General features: G+C 44.1%; 1 long non-coding RNA gene across 1 annotated transcript; it reads right to left on the reverse strand.

Annotated features, from left to right (window-relative positions):
• Positions 1–5,579: 5,579 nt before the first annotated feature.
• On the reverse strand, positions 5,580–21,315 carry LOC148045266 (uncharacterized). Its single transcript, XR_015696820.1, has 4 exons — positions 21,210–21,315; positions 9,375–9,522; positions 5,774–5,857; positions 5,580–5,688 (listed from the first exon to the last, which is right to left on the reverse strand). It is a non-coding gene; the product is annotated as an uncharacterized LOC148045266 (long non-coding RNA).
• Between the last annotated feature and the right edge of the window lie 1,024 nt (positions 21,316–22,339).

Raw genomic sequence — 22,339 nt, forward strand, 5'->3', positions numbered from 1 at the left:
ATTTTTGCCTTCATGTAGTTTGTGGCTAAGGCTTGTTCTTGAGCTGCCAAAATAAAACCTTCTGTTTCTTTTTTCAGTGCTCCTGATCTTAACCAGTTCCAAGTTAGCTTTTGGTCAGCTTTGCCTTCAATACTTTTCAAGTATTGGCTATGCATAGCTTTGTTTTTCCAATTTTCAGCTCACTTCTCAATTACTTCTTTCTTATATTCAGCTTTTGACTTAGTTGTCTTTAAAAGGCCTCCTTTATTTACTTCCTTAATCATTGGTTCTTCACTTTTCTGGATGTTATCATTCAAGCTGTGTTTTTCTTCTTCCACAGTCTGTTTTACTTGTAGGAGTCCTCGAACACCCTCTGCTCTTGGTAGATATAATCAGTCAACATCACTTTTAGGGTGCAAAGCATGATTCATTATCATAAGCTTCCTTGTTTTTCTGTCCAAATTGTCCAACTCCATCTAGATCCAGTCAATTATTCCTGCAGAGTATCAAATCACAGGTGTAGCCCAGGTATTTATGGCTTTTATGATGTTTCCTCCACTCAATTTGGACTTTAATATCTTGCGAATTCGTCGAATGTACTTGGCTGAAGTTAATTCCTTGACTTTATTATGCATTAAGTCAGAGGCCTCTAAAATCCCCAAGTACTTGTAGCCTTCTTCTGGTTTTACTGCCTTTTTCATTTCTTCCTTCTCAAGTTCTATTCCATCATCTTCTATGATCTTGCCTGCTTTGGTTGCCATTGCTGCACATTTGTCAATTCCAAACTGCATACCAATGTCTTGGCTAAATTCTTTTGTGCTTTCAATTAATAAATTCAGTTCAGCTTTCGTTTTACCAAACAGCTTCAAATCATCCATGTATATCAAGTGCGAAATTTTCAGTCCTCTCTTTGCAAGTTCATATACATAGTTCATCTTCTTCGAAATGATTGTCAGTGGTAGCACTGAGAGTATAAAAAGTAGGGGTGAAAGGGAATCACCCTGGAAAATGCCTCGTTTAATTTCAACTTCACCCCACTTCGTTAGCTATAAGCTTCATTTTCCAGAGGTTCGTTTAAGTTTCCGTGAATTTTTGTATGTTGCTGCTGATGCCAAAGATTTTCAGGTATTTCTTGATCCAGCTACGGGGAACTGAATCAAATGCTTTCTTATAGTCTTTCCAAGCCATGAACAGGTTGGTTCATCTTTTCTTTGAATTCTTTAGGATTAGTTTGTCAATCAGCCGTTGGTCCTTTGTTCCTCTTGAATTTTTGCAGCATCCTTTCTGTTCTACAGGAAGCAAGTTATTTCTTTCCAAGTATCCATAAATTTGGTTTGCAATGATACCAGTAAGGAGCTTGTATGTTGTTGGCAAACAGGTGATTGGCCTATAGTTTCTAGGATCCTTTCCTTTTCCTTTATCTTTTTGGATCAAAAATATCCTTCCAGTTGTCATCCATTTATCATTTTCAGGTGTTTTTAAGATCTGGTTCATTTGGGCTGGCAATCTTTTGTGCACACTTGTAAGTGCCTTTAACCAGAAGCCATGTAACTCATCTGGTCCAGGTGCACTCCAGTTCTTCACTTCTCTTGACTGTCTTTGCAACATTTCTTTTGTTATTTTCACATCTTCCATTTTATGCACTTTAATAGAATCCTAAATCGGTTTCATCTATTTTGCATTTCTGTTGTGCTTCTTGTTGTTTTCTCACAAATTCTTCCAGAATTTCAGAGCTTTCTCTTTATCAGGCTTTTCATTTGTTGTTACTCCATCTCCACTTTCTAAGCTCTTATAAAACTGGCGCTGATTTGCTCTGAACTGTGAGTTTTCCTTGAATTGAGTTACTTGAAATTAGTTCCCGTGGTTCGTCCATGAGGCCAATGTGGAGAAAAGACAGGACACGATCTTTCTCGAGATGGAGCGACCCAGATTGGGGGTCTGAGAGCCCCTTTTATTGAGATAGGACAAAGGCAGGAGGAGCAATAGCACGTGATTAAAAACAGCCTGTAAAAGTACAATTTCTAATCTACTGCTCAGTCTATATATGGTTAAATCCTGGACGTCAATGGTAGGGCATATATCAGAATGTTATGTTATGCACTATCAAGATGTTATGGCGTTTTAGGAGTTTGTTTTCTCCTGTGTGATTCAGCGTGGCTCTGCATGCCCTAGTATGAACTAGCCACACACCTACACAAGGAACTATATTACAACACTTTCTCTTTATCAGGCTTTTCATTTGTTGTTACGTCATCTCCACTTTCTAAGCTCTTATAAAACTGGTGCTGATTTGCTCTGAACTGTGAGTTTTCCTTGAATTGAGTTACTCGGTTTTCATATCTTTTAATCTTTTCAGCAACTGCAACAACCCTCTGCTTCAGCTCTTCAATTACTATTGCAATCTCTTTATTCTCCAAATCGTATCTTGCTTCCAGGCTGCTTTTGACCTGCTTGTTCTTCAGCTGACCTTGTCTTAGGTTCTTCAAGTTGCTCAAGTTTCCACGAAATTTTTTGATCTTCAATTCCAACCGAATTTTCCATTTAGGCTTCCTCTTCTTGCCTCTTTGGTTCTTTTGTATTTTCAAACCCAATTCTTTGGTGGTTATAAAGGCTGCTGCATACATCAGAAGGTTTGTTTCAGCTAATGTAGTGTTTTGAATGGTTTGCACAGCCTCATTGATCTTTTTTAGTGCCTTTCTCAATTCTTTAAGGTTCACTTGGTTCAGCTTTGGCAAACGTTTTCTTTCAGCATCTTCCATTTGATGCTTTATTTTCTCAGCTAATTGAGCAATATCTGTTGGTGTTTGTTCTTCAGTCCTTCCTTGTTCTTTATCTTCATCCATTTCAGCATCCTCTTCCTCCCTTTCTTCCTCATTTTGCTTTTGAGTCTGCAAATCATTCTTGATGTTACTCTTCTTTGTTGGTATACTCAGACCATTAGTTGCTTTCTCTTCGATTCCTATTAATTCTGATGTAGTTAAAAATTTGTGGCTTAGAATTACATGTCGTTGGTCCATTAGCCTTTGTTCACTGATATCACAGTCCATGTGGTTCACCTTCCAAATCTGATACATTTGTTTTTGAAATCCATGTTTTGCTGGCTCAGACTGATAGTTAACTTTCATAATAGAAATGTTTTCTTCCCTAGTCCAGATTTTTCACTTTTTCGCTTTTTCTTCCAGTAGCTTGTCAGATCCATGCCTTGGTTGCTTAGCAGAGGGAGCTGAGCCCTGTAGCTCATTTTGCGCAGAATGCCCAGGAGCCATAGCATCCAACGGAACCCTTATTAATCCAGGCGACGGTTCAGCTGGCATAAATTTCATTTTTTTCGTATTCACCATATTTGAATGGGTTGTGGAGCAAATTTTGTCTGGCCCTTCATCTAAGACCTGTCTGATATGGTTGTACCTGTTCAGTATATCCCTTAGGATCATTAGAGCGCGCAATCCCCTCCACCACGACAAGGTAAAACTCCTTGGAGGGGTTGTTGTTGTTGTTGTTGCTGTTGTTGTTATTATTATTATTATTATTATTATTATTATTATTATTATTATTATACAATTGTATCACAGCGGCCAGTTGTTTCGCCGGATTTGGCATTGGTTACTAGTCGGGCCCCACCCAGGGGCCTAGGACGTCGTAACGTATTTTCGTAATATGCGTGCAGATCCAAGCAGTGCGGCTTTTTGCATTTGACTGATGGTGATTTTGTCAATTTTTAACTGTTTTAAATGTAATTCCAGTGCTTTTGGAATAGCACCCAGTGTGCCAATTACCACTGGAATTACCACTGCTGGTTTGTGCCATAGTCGTTGAATTTCGATTTTTAAGTCCTGGTATCTTGCGATTTTTTCATGTTCCTTCTCGGCGACCCTGCTATCACCTGGTATTGCGATGTCTATGATTGTGACCCTATTTTTCTCAACCAGTGTGATGTCTGGTGTATTATGCGCCAGTATTTTGTCCGTTTGTATACGGAAATCCCACAAGATCTTGACCATCTGATTTTCTGTGACTCTTTCAGGCTGATGTTCCCACCAGTTTGTTGCTGTTTTAATATTATAATTTTTGCACAAATTCCAATGGATCATTTGTGCTACTGAATTGTGCCGCAATTTATAATCAGTCTGCGTGATTTTTTTACAGCAGCTGAGTATGTGATCAACAGTTTCGTCAGCTTCTTTGCAAAGTCTGCATTTGGCATCATCAGAGGATTTTTCGATTTTGGCCTTAATGGCATTTGTGCGGATAGCTTGTTCTTGCGCAGCCAGGATTAGTGACTCTGTTTCTTTCTTTAATGTACCTGTTTTTAACCATAACCAAGTTTGTTCCCTGTCCACTTTATCTTTTATTTTTTCCAGAAATTGACCATGCAGTGCTTTGTTCTGCCAACTCTCCATTCTTGATTTTATCACATCTTTTCTGTATTCTTGTTTTGTCTGTTGGGCCTTCAGTAGATTTTTGTTCTTTACTTCGATTAATAGATGTTCTTGGGTGTCTTTTAAATAATCAGCCAGTGCATGTTTTTCTTCTTCAACTGTTTGCTTCACTTGTAATAATCCTCTGCCACCTGATTTTCGGGGCAGATATAGTCTATCAGTATCACCACGTGGATGTAAACTGTAGTGCATTGTCATTAGTTTCCTGGTTTTTCGGTCCAAAAGGTCCAAATCAGCTTGTGTCCAGTTAACTATGCCAGCTGTGTATCTTATTATTATTATTATTATTATTATTTAATGTTCTAGGTCCCTTTTGAAAGGGGATGAGGGTTTTTGGTTTGAGGAACATAAATTGAAATGGTCCAGGGTCTCCTGCTTGAGCAAGGGGTTGGACTAGAAGACCTCCAAAATCCCTTACAGCCCTATTCTTGATAGATTTTACCTTGTTCATCTTTTCAGGATTCTACCGCTTGTTTTGAAGGTATTTTCAGTCCAGGAGGCAGATAATCCTTGACCTATGGCCGCCATTGAGCTCAACATTTCTGTTGCTAAGCGAGACTGATGTAAAGCGAGTTTTGCCCCATGGGACAATCTTTCTTCCCATTCTTGTTAAGTGGATCCCTTCACTTGCTAAATGAGTAACATGGCTGTTAAATAAATCTGGCTTCTCCCTTGATTTTGCTTGTCAGGAATCTACAAAAGGGGATCCCAGGACACTGGGAGCATCATAAGTATGAGTCAGTTGGCAAGCATGTGATGGTGGGGATGATGCAATGGTCATAAGTGTGAAAACCGGTTATAAGTTCCTTTTTTTCAGTCATGTAATTTTGAATGGCCACTAAATATATTACTTATAGTTGTTGTTGTTTTAAAGGAAATGACAAAATTTTGCAAGAGGAATATGTTCAATATGTTTTGGTGTCCTATCAAACTACATCCATGACATTTGGCAACTTCTCAGCTGCAGGAATGTAGCCAAATATTCAGGTTTTCTTTCTAGGACTCTGAGCTTGACAACCAGAAAGGTAGGCAGTTCAAATCCCTAGTGCTGCATAATGGAGTGAGCTCCCATTACTTGTCCCAGCTGCTGCCAACCTAGCAGTTCGAAAGCAGGTAAAAAATGCAAGTAGAAAAACAGGAACCACCTTTGGTGGGAAGGTAACAGTGTTCCGTGCGCCTTCGGCGTTGAGTCATGCCGGCCACATGACCACGGAGACGTCTTCGGACAGCGCTGGCTCTTCAGCTTTGAAACGGAGATGAGCACCGCCCCCTAGAGTCAGGAACAATTAGCACATACATGTGAGGAGAAACTTTACCTTTACCTTTTACTAGTCCACGTTAATTTAGTCACTTACCTCGCATCGAAGATGGAATAGATAGGCGCATGCTTGCATACACAGTTCTTTCACAGATAGAAGAAAAGGGAAATTGTTTTTTTCCTACGTTGCAAAGAAAAAAGATGCTAATGTAAAAGAGATTTTTTTAAAAAAAACATTGTATTATCATGCAGTTAGAAAAACAAACTTCTGCAATTAAGAATCAAACCAACAGCCAGCAACAAGAGAAACAGATACTTAGCTCAGTTATATCACAGTCTGTGAATGTGTACTTAACAGACTGTACATTATTATGTGATATATATATACACACACATACATACATACAGATAGATAGATAGATAGATAGATAGATAGATAGATAGATAGATAGAAAGAGAGAAAGAGAGAGAGAGAGAGAGAGATTTAGATAGATATAGAGAGATGGATGGATAGATAGATAGATAGATAGATAGATAGATAGATAGATAGATAGATAGATCGAGAGAGAGAGAGAGATGGGTGGGTGGGTGGGTGGGTGGGTGGGTAGGTAGGTAGGTAGGTAGGTAGATAGAGAGATAGAGAGATAGAGAGATAGAGAGATAGAGAGAGATGGATAGATAAGACAGATAGATGGATAGATAGATAAATAGAGAGAGAGATGGATAGATAGATGATAGATAGATAGATAGATAGATAGATAGATAGATAGATAGATAGATAGATAGATCTAAATGGATGGATGAGTGGATGGATGGATGGATAGATAGATAGATATAGAGAGATGGATAGATAGATAGCTATAGATATAGAGATAGATAGATATTTAGAGAGATAGAGATAGAGATAGAGATAGAGAGATGGATGGATGGATAGATAGATAGATGATAGATAGATAGATAGATAGCTCTAGATTGATTGATTGATAGATAGATAGATAGATAGATAGATAGATAGAAAGATAGAAAGATAGAAAGATAGAAAGATAGAAAGATAGAAAGATAGATAGCTATAGTTTTTGAAACTCTGGAAAGACTGCAGAGAAGATGATTAGGGGACTGGAGGCTAAGACATATGAAGAACGGTTGCAGGACATGGTTGTCCCCAAGGTGGGTTTTTTCAGGAGGCAACTAGATTTTCTTGTTCTTTTCTTTGAAGACGTTTCTCTTCTTATCCAAGAAGCTTCTTCACCCTTCCATTCCTCACCATCCATTCAGAGCAGAAGAAGCTTCTTGGAGAAATGTTTTTAAATTAAAAAAAAACCCCAAGGAAGTTCAGTTGCCTCCTGAAAAAGCACCTTTGGGCCAAGTCTAATGAAAAAAAAAAAAGGACAAGGATAGCACTTTTCCAATGTTTGAGGGGCTGCCCCAAAAATGAGGGGGGGGGGTCAACCTATTCTCCAAAGCCCCAGAAGGCAGGACAGGAAACAATCTGCCTCTCCCAGATGCTTAGGAAGCTCTCGATAGGTAGACAAAAATGCCAAATCCAGTCTGAACATCTGGCTGACTGTGCAACCTGGCATAGGTCCACTGCTTAGCTATGAGTAACTTTCTTTTCTTGGGATTGTGCAAAAGCTGAACACCCTGTTGTCTCATGCTTCATCCATACAGGCACAACTGCAGCAGCCACTTCCCCCACGGGCACATATAGCAATAGCAGTTAGACTTATATACCGCTTCATAGGGCTTTCAGCCCTCTCTAAGCGGTTTACAGAGTCAGCATATTGCCCCCAATAACAATCCGGGTCCTCATTTTACCCACCTCGGAAGGATGGAAGGCTGAGTCAACCCTGAGCCGGTGAGATTTGAACAGCCGAACTGCAGAACTGCAGTCAGCTGAAGTAGCCTGCAGTGCTGCATTTAACCACTGCGCCATCTCGGCTCTCTCATATGGCTCTCTCATATGGAGGAGCCTCAGGAGTTCTTCCTCATCTTGCACTAAAACCTTTTTCTGCCCTTTACATTCCCTGATCTCAAGACACCTTCACTTCCTTACTTCTTTCAGACGCTGCCTTCAAGCTCTTTCCTTTTGGTCTGGCCCAGGGGTGGGTTTCAACCGGTTCGCGGCGGTCCCTGTGAACTGGTTGGTCGGCGAACCCAGAAGTAAGTAACTTCCGGGAACGGCGAAGGGCCCACTCGCCCGCCCGCGCTCCTTACCCGGTTTTGACCCACCCCTGGTCTGGCCACACCAAGGCACACCATTTTAGCTTGACATTGCAACAATTCATCAGACTTTTCTGCCACCGCATCTCCCCACTGATCTATATACTGAAACTGATTTGGATCTTCACAAAGATCTTTCATGCAATTTCCATTTATTCAAGCCACACAGACCTTCGTTGGTTTCTTTTTTTGCTAACTGGAAAGCTCTTTCTCTGACTGGGCGTGGATTCTATCTACTTGGCCCCTCCTCGACAATTCTTCCGGCAAGTCCCCTAGCCTCCCACTCTTTCTGTCTTTCTTCTCTGAAATTTGAGCCCAATTAATATACGCTTTGTATGCTTATTCCACAAGTTCAGAGATGCCTTTCCTGGCCGCCCTTTCTGTCTTCTATATTTTATTTATTTACCCATCTGCAGAGTGACCAATGAAGATCATATTGATCATTCTCTTACTTTCTTCAAGCTCAGGATATAATGTGGTATTTTGCCTAAAGGTTCGATAAATGCATTCTAGGATTTCCCCTGGATTTTCATCCTGTTCCTGTTGAATTTAATAGACCTTCTCTAAATTCTCAACTTTTGTTGAATCCTAACAAAACTAAGGTCCAGTAGTTTTTCAGCTGCATGGACTAGGTTCCCAATCTGGTTCCTTCAGTAACCATGTCCAATCTGGATTTTATTTTTTCATGATCCTTCTGCAAAGGTTTATTCATGGTTATCTTCACCAGCCTTCTTTTCCATCAGAATTTGTATGGCAGCTCAAGCAGACTGGTGAGTTCAGAAAAATGGATGCAAAAAGGACATGCATCTCATCTGGATTTTCTCTATAAGCAGGAATTTGATTTTTCCAATTATATATAAATCAGCCATTGAGAATGGAGCATATCCACACCTTACGTAGCTCCCCCTCAGCTTCTAGCAATAAAAGTTCCCTTAGGGGCAATTTGAGTTTTGTCTCAACTGCTCCCTTCGACCAGGTTTGTGGTCCACTTCATCTGTTCCTTTTGTAACCTTTTTGGTTTCCCTCCTCCTGGCCCCACCCAATGGGACCGTTTGTTCATTCTAACAATATCTGAGTCCACTCTTTGTCTCCCTGGGTCTCCTACCCATTCAGTGTCAACCACTTCATGTTAAGGCTACACAGATGGAGGGCACTGAGCTCAGAGACACACTCTCTCCTCTTGACACCCTAGGATATGACACCCTAGATTCAATATGATTAAAGTAATCAGCCTTTCAACATACATTCCAACAGCGTGCGGGGCACACTGCCCTTACCACCTATCCTAACACATTACCAGCAACCTGAGGCCCCAGAAACCAGAACTCAATGGCCACCTGCAGGAACTGCGCTAGTTTAACCACCCACACAACCTATGCAGACTTCATTAGGAACGCCGTCCCGAGTCCAGGGAGGTGATCAGGCCCCCTCTTCTATCTTCAAATGAGATAGGTACAACACCAGCTACATATACTCACCTGAGACGTCTTCACAAAACCACGTTCTGGCCAGGATACAGTTCAGACCTCCTTCCCTTCCCTTAAGGGATCTTGGACTAGCCTTCAACAACATTGGCCCCAACGAGGTACCACAGCCGTCTCCCAGAGGCTCAATCCCCCGTGGCACCTGGAGAATAAATTCAAATTTAATGAATTTATATGCCGCCCAATCCCGAAGGACTCCGGGCGGCTTACATAATACATCTCTAAAAGAATAAAAACTAAAAATAGAGAAGAAACGCAGGTTAAAAAAAGCACGTCATGCACTCAATCTAGGTGGGGCTGGACCTCATTCATGAGGTCAACAGCCCCAGGCCTGCCGGAATAGCCAGGTTTTAGTAGCCTTTTGGAAGGCCGAGAGAGTGGGGAGGGTCCGGATCTCTGGGGGTAGATCGTTCCATAGGGCCGGGGCAGCTACAGAGAAGGCCCTCCCGCGAGGAGCCGCCAGACGACATTGTCTAGTCGACGGCACCTGGAGAAGGCCCATCCTGTGTGATCTTATCGGTCGCTGGGAGGTATGTGGCAGAAGATGGTCTCGTAGATATCCAGGTCCTAGGCCATGTAGGGCTTTAAAGGTGATAACCAGCACCTTGAAGCGCGTTCGGAGACCAATAGGGAGCCAGTGCAGCTCACGGAGGATAGGTGTAATATGGGTGTATCTCGGTACACCCAATATTGCTTGCGCGGCTGCATTCTGGACCAGTTGTAGTCTCCGAACACTTTTCAGGGGCAGCCCCATGTAGAGCGTGTTACAGTAGTCCAGTCTTGAGGTGACGAGGGCGTGAGTGACCATTTGAAGTGCCTCCCAGTCCAGGTAGGGCCGCAACTGGTGCACCAGGTGAACCTGGGCAAAAGCTCCCCTGGTCACAGCTGACAAGTGATGTTCTAGCGTCAGCTGCGGGTCCAGGAGGACACCCAAGTTGCGGACCCTCTCTGAGGGGTGTAAAGTTTCATCCCCCCAGGCTTAAAGATGGAGTGTACTTGGGGGGCAACATCCATAGCCACTCGGTCTTGTCAGGATTGAGTGCAAGCTTGTTCACTCCCATCCAGGCCCTGACAGCTTCCAGGCACTGGCACATCACTTCCACCACTACATTGAGTTGGCACAGGGCGGAGAGATACAGCTGGGTATCATCCGCGTATTGGTGGTATTTAATCCCGTGCCGGCGAATGATCTCACCCAGCGGCTTCATGTAGTTATTAAATAGGAGGGGGGACAAGACCGAGCCCTGCGGCACCCCATATTTAAGGGGCCTAGGGGTCGACCTCTGTCCTCCAACCAACCAACTGCGACCTGCCCGAGAGGTAAGAGGAGAACCACTGTAAAATGGTGCCTCCCACTCCCACCTCTCCCAGCCGTTGCAGAAGGATACCATAGTCGGTGGTATCGAAGACTGCTAAGAGGTCAAGAAGCACCAGGATAGAGGAATGTCCTCTATCCCTGGCCCGCCAGAGATCATTGGTCACTGCGACCAAAGCGGTTTCGGTGCAATAACCAGGCCTGAAACCAGACTGAAAGGGATCTAGATAATCTGCTTCATCCAAGGTCCATCGGAGTTGGAAGGCCACCACCTTCTCAACAACCTTCCCTAAAAAATGGGAGGTTGGAGACTGGACGATAGTTGGTGGGTGTGCCCAAACCAGTAGCATTTTTTTACTATCATTTCAGGCAAACCAGTCCAAACTGATAGCCTTTCACCCCTGCTTTGTTCTTAAGGCTTGGTCTTGGGAAGCCTGGGTTAGCTCCTCTGCCTCTTCCTTCAATTTTCCTGCTCTCAGCCATTGCCAGATCTTGTTATTATCTGTTATTTCCCTGCTATTTTATTTTTAATGTACTGCAGAGATGGTATTCACTTACTTTCTCTGAGGTAAAGGTAAAGGTTCACCTCTCACATATGTGCTAGTCGTTCGCGACTCTAGGGGGCAGTGCTTATCTCCATTTCAAAGCCGAAGAGCCAGCGCTGTCCGAAGACGTCTCCGTGGTCATGTGGCTGGCATGACTCAATGCTGAAGGCGCACGGAATAGCAATAGCAATAGCAGTTAGACTTATATACCGCTTCATAGGGCTTTCAGCCCTCCCTAAGCGGTTTACAGAGTCAGCATATCGCCCCCACAGTCTGGGTCCTCATTTCACCCACCTCAATCAGGAGAGTCTATACCCGTGACGGTGAACCTATGGCACGTATGCCACAGGTGGCACGCGGAGACCTCTTTGCTGACACACGAGCCATCACCCAACTCAGTTCCACCACACACGTGCATGCACCTTCTGCCAGCCAGCTGATTTTCAGGTCTCTGATTTTTGGGAGACGCATGTGCATGTGCAGAGGGGTGCACATGCATGCAGGGGGTGGGGGAACGTGGTCTGAAATGTGCCCCCCCTGTGCCCCAGTTTTGGTTTCAGGAGGCTTCAGGGAGGTCTGCTAGGTCCAAAACAGGACACGGGGGGGGTCATGCACCAGTGAAGGGGGGGCAGGAGCATCATGTGCATGTGTGGAGGGAGCGTGGGGAGTCATGCATACATGCTCAGGGGGTGGAGCACATTGCATTATGAGTGTGGGCACACACAAGCTTGCTGTCATGCACGCACATGCGATTTCAGCACCCAAGGAGAAAGAGCTTTGCCATCACTGCTCAAAACATTTGAGACCAATGGCTGTCCAGTCTTTTCCTGAAACCCTCCAGTGTTAAAGCACCCACAACTTCTGGAGGCAAGATATGTTCCACTGGTTAATTGATTAAAGTGCATTAAAGGATAGCAGGATAAGAGAGTTGGAAAGCACCTTGGAGGTCTTCTAGTCCAACCAGAGTTGAGTTTCACATCCTTTTACCAACGGTTCTCCGCGCACTGAAAATGTCCCTGGCCTTCTGTGCATGCACTTTCCTTCTGCACGTGGCTTGCAGGTATGCATGCAGCTGAGAAAACGTGGCTAAATACGATGACATAGTGCCAAGGTGGGCGGGCGCCCTTAGGTTGCCACTATTGGTTCCTTCGAACCGGCAGGATTATATCTTTCCTTTTTTTTTGCAAGCCAAATTCAAGTGGCATTCCTCCATCATATTTCACCTCAATTCAGATGCTATATTTCCTCCCCAAAGACAAGGACGGCGTTTTCAAAAAGTCGGGGAGAAAATTCCACCCCCAACCCTAATGCTTTTCTTCATCCAACCCCACTCTCAAAATAAATTCAAATAAAACGGACTAGATGCAAACCTCTAGCAGATAAGGGACAACATTCAAATATCAGCTTGCCCCACCCAAAATTTTTTTCCCCTCATCTACACAGTTCTGGGGCCAGCTTATGCTGCATCTCCTTTTTTGTACTGCATAAATGTTTTCTCCACACCCATTGAGGTCTCTTTCAGCATTTTACCCCTTTGCAAAGCTCAAAACACACACACAAACACACACACAGACACACACACAGACACACACACACAAACCACCACAGCCATATCAAAGCTGAACCTTAAATGTGCAGCTTGAATCGAAACCGATCTGACTTCTGGAAGAGAAATTTCCTAAAAAAACCCTGGCATGACAGGTTTCATAAAACACCCTTTTAAGAGGTAGAGACAGGCTATTTTGGAAATAGCTGGGATAATCTTCCTAGGATGATCCCTTTGAACTGGTCCGAACCAGCTGAATACCACCCCTGAGTCCAACCTCCTGCTCAAGCAGCAGATTGTCTACCATTCGAGACAAATGGATGGCCAATCTGTTTTTGAAAGCCTCCAGTGTTGGAAGCAAGTCGTCCCACTGATTGATGGTCCTCACTGTCAGAAAATGTCTCCTTAGTTCTAGGTTGCTTCTCCCCTTGAATATTTATTTATTTATTTGACTTATATACCGCTTCGTAGGGCTTTCAGCCCTCTCTAAGCAGTTTACAAATTTTTACTTTAGCAAATTGAGTCAGCAACTTGCCCCCACAGTCCGGGTTCTCATTTCACCCACCTCGGAAGGATGGAAGGCTGAGTCGACCTTGAGCCGGTGAGATTTGAACTGCTGAACTGCAGATCACAGTCAGCTAAAGTGGCCTGCAGTACTGCACCCTAACCACTGCGCCACCTCCACCCATTGCTTCTTGTCCTGCCCTTTGGTGCTTTGGAGAATAGCTTGACTCCCTCTTCTTTGTGGCAGCCCCCGAGATATTGGAAGACTGCTATCATTTCTCCCCTGGTCCTTCTTTTAATTCGTCGAGACACACCCAATTCCTCTAACTGTTCTTCCTATATTTTAGCCTCCAGCCCCCTAAATATCTTTGTTGATCTTCTATGCTCTCCTTCCAGCAATAGTCATCTCCATTCCTGGTGACCTTAGTCTACAAATGTTGGGGTTTTATTTTTGCATTTGGGGAGTTACTGTTTGTTTATGAAGGAGGCTCAATGGTTGGGAGTTTTCACCTGCATTTAATTGTATGTCTGTGTTTACCAATAGAAAATTGAATATTCATCACTCAGGGTTGATCTGGGTCTGCAGGGCAGAACGCTAAATCGGTGGGCTTGTTTTGCCTGTAGCTTCAGCTGAAGCACCCTCTTCTTCTTCTACGTAATGTGGTGCTTTAAAGCATTTCTTCTCGGTAAACGTGTAGATAGAATCCTTTATTGGCCGAGTGTGATTGGCCACACAAGGATTGGATGTTCTGGCCATGAGCTGCACGTAAGGCACAACCCCCCCCCTCCTTTGAAATGTTCCTGCTTCAATGTTTCAACACAAGGAAACTTTTTTCCCAATTTGATTTAGAGGCAAGCACATTGGGACTTTGGAGGTGGAGGGCCGTGTCTTTACTCTTCCCTTTGATTTTACCAAAAGAACGTAGAACACTTGAGTTGGAAGGGACCTAGGAGGTCCTCTAGTCCAACCCCCTGCTTCAGCAGGAGACCCCGTGTCCTTCTGCCCCAATGGCTCTCCTATCTCTGCTTAGATGACCTCCAGTGATGGAGCACCTAATCGGAGGAAAGCCCAATTGTTCTCACTGTCAGGAAATTTCTCGGTTGTAGGTTGGATCTTCCACCCATTAATTTTTGTCCTGCGCTCAAGTGGTTTGGAGAATAGGTTGTCCCCATTGTCTTTGAGACAGCCTCTAAAATAGACAATCGATACTGATAGAAGGGAATCTTGGCAGCTCAGGGTTGAATTGTGGGGTCCTTGGTGCTCTCTGAGCTTGGTGGTTTTCTTGCAGACAACTCATGACCCAACTCGGTAACATCAGTGCTTGAAGGTAGCAGGCTGTGTGGCAGAGAGGAGGGGAGGACTGTAGGGTCCTTGGTGCTCTCTGAGCTTGGTGGTTTTCTTGAAGATGTTCCATGACCCAACTAGGTCACATCATCAGTGCTAAAAGGAACACTCCAACCAAGAGCAAGAGGGCAAGCCACTTGTATATAAAGAGCAAACCCTTCGACTACTGACAATATTACCTGGTAATGAAACATTTCTCTCCTAGCACTAAGGATATTGCCTAGTTGGGTCTTGACATGCCTGCAAGGAAACCACCAAGCACAGAGAGCACCAAGGACCCCACCGTCGTCGTCGTCGTCCTCCTCCTCCTCCTCCTTCTCCTCCTCCTCCTCCTCCTCCTCTTCCTCCTCTCTACACAGCCCACTTCTCTCTAGTCTTGATGATGTTCCCTAATTGGGTCTTGAAATGTCTGCAAGGAAACCACCATGCTCAGAGAGCACCAAGGACCCCACCGTCCTCCTCCTCTTCCTCTTCCTCTTCCTCTTCTTCCTCCTCCTCCTCCTCCTCCTCCTCCTCCTCCTCCTCCTCCTCCTCCTCCTCCTCCTCCTCCTCCTCCTCCTCCTCTCTACATAGCCAACTTCTCTCTAGCCTTGATGATGTTCCCTAATTGGGTCTTGAAATGTCTGCAAGGAAACCACCACGTTCAGAGAGCACCAAGGACCCCACCGTCCCTCTTCCTCCTCCTCCTCTTCCTCCTCCTCCTCCTTCTCCTCCTCCTCCTCTCTACACAGCCCACTTCTCTCTAGCCTTGATGATGTTCCCTAATTGGGTCTTGAAATGTCTGCAAGGAAACCACCAAGCTCAGAAAGCACCAGGGATCACGCCATCCTCCTCCTTCTCCTCCTTCTCCTCCTTCTCCTCCTTCTCCTCCTCCTCCTCCTCCTCCTCCTCCTCCTCCTCCTCCTCCTCCTCCTCCTCTCTACACAGCCCATTTCTCTCTAACTTTGATGATGTTCCCTAATTGGCTCTTGAAATGTCTGCAAGGAAACCACCAAGCTCAGAGAGCACCAGGGACCCCATATATGACTGTCTATGAATCGTGGAAAGAGAACCAAGGTAGAGATAGTATTCAGCCAGTTCGGACTGGTTTGCCCAAACCAGTAGTGGAAATCACAGGGGGGTCCACCCACCCACCCTGGCTCTATGCCATCCCATTTAGGCACGTTTTCAAGCCAAAGCACATGCACAGAAGGCTGAATGCATGCATGGATGGGGCGTGGGTGAGCATATTGAGCACCTGTGCACTTGCACTCACATTTGTGAACTGGTGGGGAAAGTAAGTGAATAACCACCCCTGAACCAAGGTCTTAGAAGAGACATCTGCAATAGCGAAACATGCAAAGTCACAGCCAAAGAGAGAAATCCCTCTCTGTTGAGTTGTTTTTGTAGTATCCAATTCTGCCCTCACTAGGTTAAGTGGACAGGATGAGGCAGGATTATATCTTTCCTTTTTTTTTTTTGCAAGCCAAATTCAAGTGGCATTCCTCCATCATATTTCACCTCAATTCAGATGCTATATTTCCTCCCCAAAGACAAGGACGGCGTTTGCAAAGAGTCGGGGAGAAAATTCCACCCCCAACACTACTGCTTTTCTTCATCCAACCCCACTCTCAAAATAAATTCAAATAAAACGGACTAGATGCAAACCTCTAGCAGATACGGGACAACATTCATAATCAGCTTGCCCCACCCCAAAAATGTTTTCCTCATCTACACAGTTCTGGGGCCAGCATGCTGCATCTCCTATTTTGTACTGCATGTTTTCTGCACACCCATTGAGGTCTCTTTCAGCATTTTACCCTTTGCAAAGCTCAACACACACACACAAACACACACACAGACACACACACAAAAACCACCACAGCCATATCAAAGCTGAACCTTAAATGTGCAGCTTGAATGGAAACCGATCTGAATTCTGGAAGAGGAATTTCCTAAAAAAACCCGGCATGACAGGTTTCATAAAACACCCTTTTAAGAGGTAGAGACAGGCTATTTTGGAAATAGCTGGGATCATCTTCCTAGGATGATCCCTTTGAACTGGTCCGAACCAGCTGAATACCACCCCTGAGTCCAACCTCCTGCTCAAGCAGCAGATTGTCTACCATTCGAGACAAATGGATGGCCAATCTGTTTTTGAAAGCCTCCAGTGTTGGAAGCAAGTCGTCCCACTGATTGATTGTCCTCACTGTCAGAAAATGTCTCCTTAGTTCTAGGCTGCTTCTCCCCTTGAATAGTTTCCACCCATTGCTTCTTGCCCTGCCTACAGTGCTTTGGAGAATAGAAAAAAGCTATTCTTTGGAGAATAGCTTGACTCCCTCTTCTTTGTGGCAGCCCCCGAGATATTGGAAGACTGCTATCATTCCTCCCCCGGTCCTTCTTTTCATTCGGCGAGACACACCCAATTCCTCTAACTGTTCTTCCTATATTTTAGCCTCCAGCCCCCTAAATATCTTTGTTGATCTTCTCTGCTCTCCTTCCAGCAATAGTCATCTCCATTCCTGGTGACCTTTCCTAAATTTCCTAAAAAAAACCTGGCATGACAGGTTTCATGAAACACCCTTTTAAGAGGTAGAGACAGGCTATTTTGGAAATAGCTGGGACCATCTTCCTAGGATTAGCTAGTTAATCAATTAATTAATTGTTAGCACCACTTTATAATGCCTTGGTATCGTATAGCCTTTATTGTCATTGTCCAAAATAGATACAACTAAATTTTGTAAGGCCACACTTGGAATTCTGCATCTAGTTTTGGTCACCACGATATAAAAAAGATGTTAAGACTCTAAAAAGATTGCAGAGGAGAGCAACCAAGAAGATTAGGGAACTGAGCCAGCCGTGTGCAGCAGCTGCCCAAAAAGCCAACACAGTTCTAGGCTGCATAAACAGAGGGACAGAATCAAGATCACGTGAAGGGTTAATGCCACTTTATAATGCCTTGGTAAGGCCACACTTGGAATCCTGCATGTAGTTTTGGTCACCACAATGTAAAACATTTTTGAGACTCTAGAAAGGGTGCAGAGAAGAGCAACGAAGATGATTAGGGGACTGGAGGCTAAAACATATGAAGAACAGTTGCGGGAATTGGGTACGTCAAGTTTAATGAAAAGAAGGACTAGGGGCAGAGGTCGTATTCAGCCGGTTCGGGTTGGTTTGGGCAAACTGGTAGCATCCAGAATCAGCTGGCCCCGCCCACCCAACCCTGCCCTATCTTGTCCTTTTTCCTGCTTTCTAGCTCATCCCAATTGCACGGCACAGCTGATTCCCCCCCCCTGCTGTTTTACTTATAGCAATAGCAATAGCAGTAGACTTATATACCGCTTCATAGGGCTTTCAGCCCTCTCTAAGCGGTTTACAGAGAGTCAGCATATTGCCCCCAACAATCTGGGTCCTACTTACCATTGCTGACTTGGAAGGTAAAAGCAGCTGAGCTTCTAAATGCTCCATTTTCAGCACTGCATGTGCAGGCAAAGCACACACTCGCCCAACCAGTTGTTAAACTGGCATCATTCCATCAATTGACTAGGGTTGACATGATACCACTCTTCCAATATTTCTGGGGCTCCCACAAAGAAGAGGGAGTCAACTTATTTTCAAAAACATGTGAAGGCAGGACAAGAAGCATTAGAGGAAAACTCATCAAGAAAAGATCCAACCTAGAACTAAGGAGAAATTTTGTGACACTTAGAACAATTAATCAGTGGAACAACTTGCCTCCAGAAGTTGTGGCTGCTCTAACACTGGAAGTTTCCAAGAAGAGATTGGACAACCATGTGTCTGAAATGGTATAGGACTGTCTGTCTGAGCAGGGGGTTGGGCTGGATGATCTCCAAGGTCCCTTCTAACCCTGCCATTCTGTTATACGAAGGACAGTTGCAGGAACTTGGTACGTCTACACTAATGAAAAGTAGGACTAGGGATGACATGAGAGCAGTCTTCCAATGTGTGAGGGGATGCCACAAGGAAGAGGGGGGTCAACTTATTACGCATCTGAAGGCAAGACAAGGAAACAATGGGTGGAAAATAACGAAGGAGAGAAGCAACTTAAAACTAAGGAGAAATTTCCCAACAGCGAGAACAATTAATCAGTGGAACAACTTGGCTCCAGAAGTTGTGGGTGCTCCATCACTGGAGGTTTTCAAGAAGAGATTGGACAACCATGTGTCTGAAATGGTATAGGATTGTCTGTCTGAGCAGCGGGTTGGGCTGGATGATCTCCAAGGTCCCTTCTAACCCTGCCATTCTGTTATACGAAGGACAGTTGCAGGAACTTGGTACGTCTACACTAATGAAAAGTAGGACTAGGGATGACATTGTAGCAGTCTTCCAATGTCTGAGGGGCTGCCACAAGGAAGAGGGGGTCAACTTATTACGCATCTGAAGGCAAGACAAAGAAGCAATGGGTGGAAAATAACAAAGGAGAGAAGCAACTTAAAACTAAGGAGAAATTTCCCAACAGCGAGAACAATTAATCAGTGGAACAACTTGGCTCCAGAAGTTGTGGGTGCTCCATCACTGGAGGTTTTCAAGAAGAGATTGGACAACCATTTGTCTGACATGGTATAAGGTCTCCTGCTTCAGCAGGAGTTTGGACTAGAAGACCTCCAAGGCCCCTTCCAACTCTTGTTATTAGTTTTATGTGCTTAATCGATGTGTAAATAAGGAAGCGTTGGGGAAAGAAAGTGGTTTTGCAAAGTTAGTTGACCTTGGGTACTTGCTCAAGAAAATGAAGGACAATTCTAAGTAATTTGCTTCACTCAAAGCAATCTCCAAAGCATTTCTCCTTTTCCCCCTCTTATCATTCTCAGTTTGGTGGTGGTGGGGATTATTCGGGGGCCAAGATGTCGGTCTGGGAAGATTTTGTAGGTCTGCAGACCATGTGCTTCATTGCTTACTCCTGCATCCCATGTCCTGCAGTCTTTCTCACTGCTGGCATTTGAGTGGAGACTGCAATGCGATGGAAAAATTCTACGTCTGGGGCTACTTTTTATGGAAATCAGGTGAGGAGACAATAGGTGTAAGATAAATATATCAAAATCCAAAATGGAAGAAGAAGAAGAAGAGAGCACCTTTTAACCACCTAATAATAATTATAAGACAGGCTAAAAATACCAGCAAAAACCATTCGGAACTCGAAGGAGAGGGGGGAAATATTAAAAAAAAAAAAAAACTACAGGAGCCTCATATATTTATTTATTTATTGTGGGAGGGGGAGAATGACGGAGGGAAAGGTGGGGTGTGATTTTGGAGGAGAGCACAGGAAGGCAGATTTTGCCGCAGAATTAGCATGTAGAGTTAGAAGAATTAAAGACTTTGAAAGAGGGAGGAGGGGTGGTGCCAACAGACAGACAGAACAGAGCGCCTTGCTTGTTTATGTCAGTGGGAAGAATTTTTTTTCCACTCATTTTTTTGGGGGGGGGACAAAAAAAGGGGGAGATTTGGTTGCAAGAGTCCTATGCATCATTAGAGCTAAATAATTTGAAAAACTTAGGACAGACAGAAAGATCACCTTGCTGTTTTATGTCGGTGGGAACAATTCTCTTTTTTCCCTTTTGGGGAGCAAAAAAAAATGGGGGGATATTTGGTTGCAAGAGTCCTGTGCACCATTAGAACTAAATAATTTGAAAAACTTAGGGCTGACTTGATTGCAAACAGACAAAAAAACAGATAAACAGACAGAAAAGACCACCTTGCTGTTTTGTGTCAGTGGGAAAAAATCTCTTCCCCCCCCCACCCCCTTGGGGAACAAAAAAAAATATGGGAGATTTGGTTGCAATAGTCCTGTGCATCATTAGAACTAACTAATTTGAAAGACTTAGGGCTGGTTGATTGCAAACAGACAAACAGACAGAAAAGATTGTCTTCCTTGTTTATGTCAGTGGGAAGAATTCTCTTTTTTCCTCCTTTTGGGGAGCAAAAAAAAACAGGGAATATTTGGTTGCAAGAGTCCTGTGCATCATTAGAACTATATAATTTGAAAAACAGGACTGGTTGATTGCAAACAGACAAACGGACAGAAAGATCACCTTGCTGTTTTATGTTGGTGGGAAGAATTCTCTTTTCCCCCCTTTTGGGGAGCAAAAAGAAATGGGGGGAGATTTGGTTGCAAGAGTCCTGTGCACCATTAGAGCTAAATAATTTGAAAAACAGGACTGCTTGATTGCAAACAGACAAACAGACAGAAAGATCACCTTGCTGTTTTATATCGGTGGGAAGAATTCTCTTTTTCCCCCTTTTGGGGAGCAAAAAGAAATGGGGGGGGGATATTTGGTTGCAAGAGTCCTGTGCACCATTAGAACTAAACAATTTGAGAAACTTAGAGCTGACTTTATTGCAAACAGACAAAAAGACAAACAGATAAACAGACAGAAAAGACCACCTCGCAGTTTTGGGTCGGTGGGAAAAAATTCTATCCCCCCCCCCCACCATCCCCTTGGGGAGCAAAACAAAATATATGGGAGATTTGGTTGCAATAGTCCCGTGCATCATTAGAACGAACTAATTTGAAAGACTTAGGGCTGGTCGGTTGCAAACAGACAAACAGACAAGACAGAACAAACAACAATTGCCTTACTGTTGATGTCAGTGGGAAGACTTTTGCTCTATGGACTTGTTTTTTGGTGTCACGGCACCGATAAGGGTCGGAATTATATTTTCGGGTCTCCCTGAGTAAGCAGCTGCCGTTGCTCTGTCTGTTTGTCTGTTTGTGTCTTTCAGTCTGTCTCTTTCCCTTCCCTTCCCAACATCTTCCTCCCAGTTGTTGTTTTTTTTTCCCCACCTTCACCTTTGCAACAAGCTCTTCCAGTCCCAATGAATGAGAGGCGGACTCCCTGATTGGCTCTGGCCGGGTAGCCAATGAGAGTCCTGGAGTCAGGAGCATCTTCCGCCCTCTGTTGCTCAGCAGCCTGATTGGCTAGCAGAAGAGCCGGACTGCAGCTCATTGGGGGAGCCGACCGGCCCTTTTTCCTGATGACGATTGGTTGCTGAAGATGGTGCTAGGGGCTTCTGCAGGGCTGAATTGATCGATAGTCCTTGTTTTGCTTCCTTGGGAGATTGATCAGGCAGCCCCGCGTGGAGGGGAGCAGCAGGCATGTTTGGTGAAGACAGGATGGCAACTTCAGGACTGCAGGCTGAAAAGTCTGTTTTACTCAGGACTAGAAGTTTGCCTCCCTTTGCAAAAAAACAAAGAGTAAAACTACCTTAAATTGCATTCTCTTCCCTTCCACTTTCTTCTCTTAGCATCAACTGTGCACATCCTTATCAAAGGAAGTGACTCTGTGTCACTGCTCTGAAATTTTACACCCGTTATGCATTCAGGGATGTACATTTCTTCTCCTACATTCACACAGAACATAGAATAATAGAGTTAGAAGTCCCAAAGCTGCTTTATTTCCCCCACCCCAGGAGGCAAATGGACTTTCTTCTTCTTTTTTTCTTTTGAAGCGGTTTTGCTTCTCATCTAAGAAGCTTCTTCAGCTCTGGCAGAATAGTGGGGGGAATGGAAGGATTTATATTCCTTGCAGACAGCTGGTCATTTGCATCCTTTTAGAGGGTCATTGAGGCCGCTTGGAGGTTAATCTGTGTCCTCAGGGTCACTTGAGTGGTGCAAATGGTTCCTGTAGTCTGCAGTTTTTTCCTCCGGAAATCCGTTCTTACTCCCACACCGTTCTGTTTGTTTCTTTCTTTGTTTGTTTATTATATTTA

Source organism: Thamnophis sirtalis, unplaced genomic scaffold (assembly GCF_051295495.1).
Source record: "Thamnophis sirtalis isolate CommonGarterSnake01/CBP01778 unplaced genomic scaffold, rThaSir2_p1.2 scaffold_5, whole genome shotgun sequence".
In the NCBI taxonomy this organism is placed as follows: Eukaryota; Metazoa; Chordata; class Lepidosauria; order Squamata; family Natricidae; genus Thamnophis; species Thamnophis sirtalis.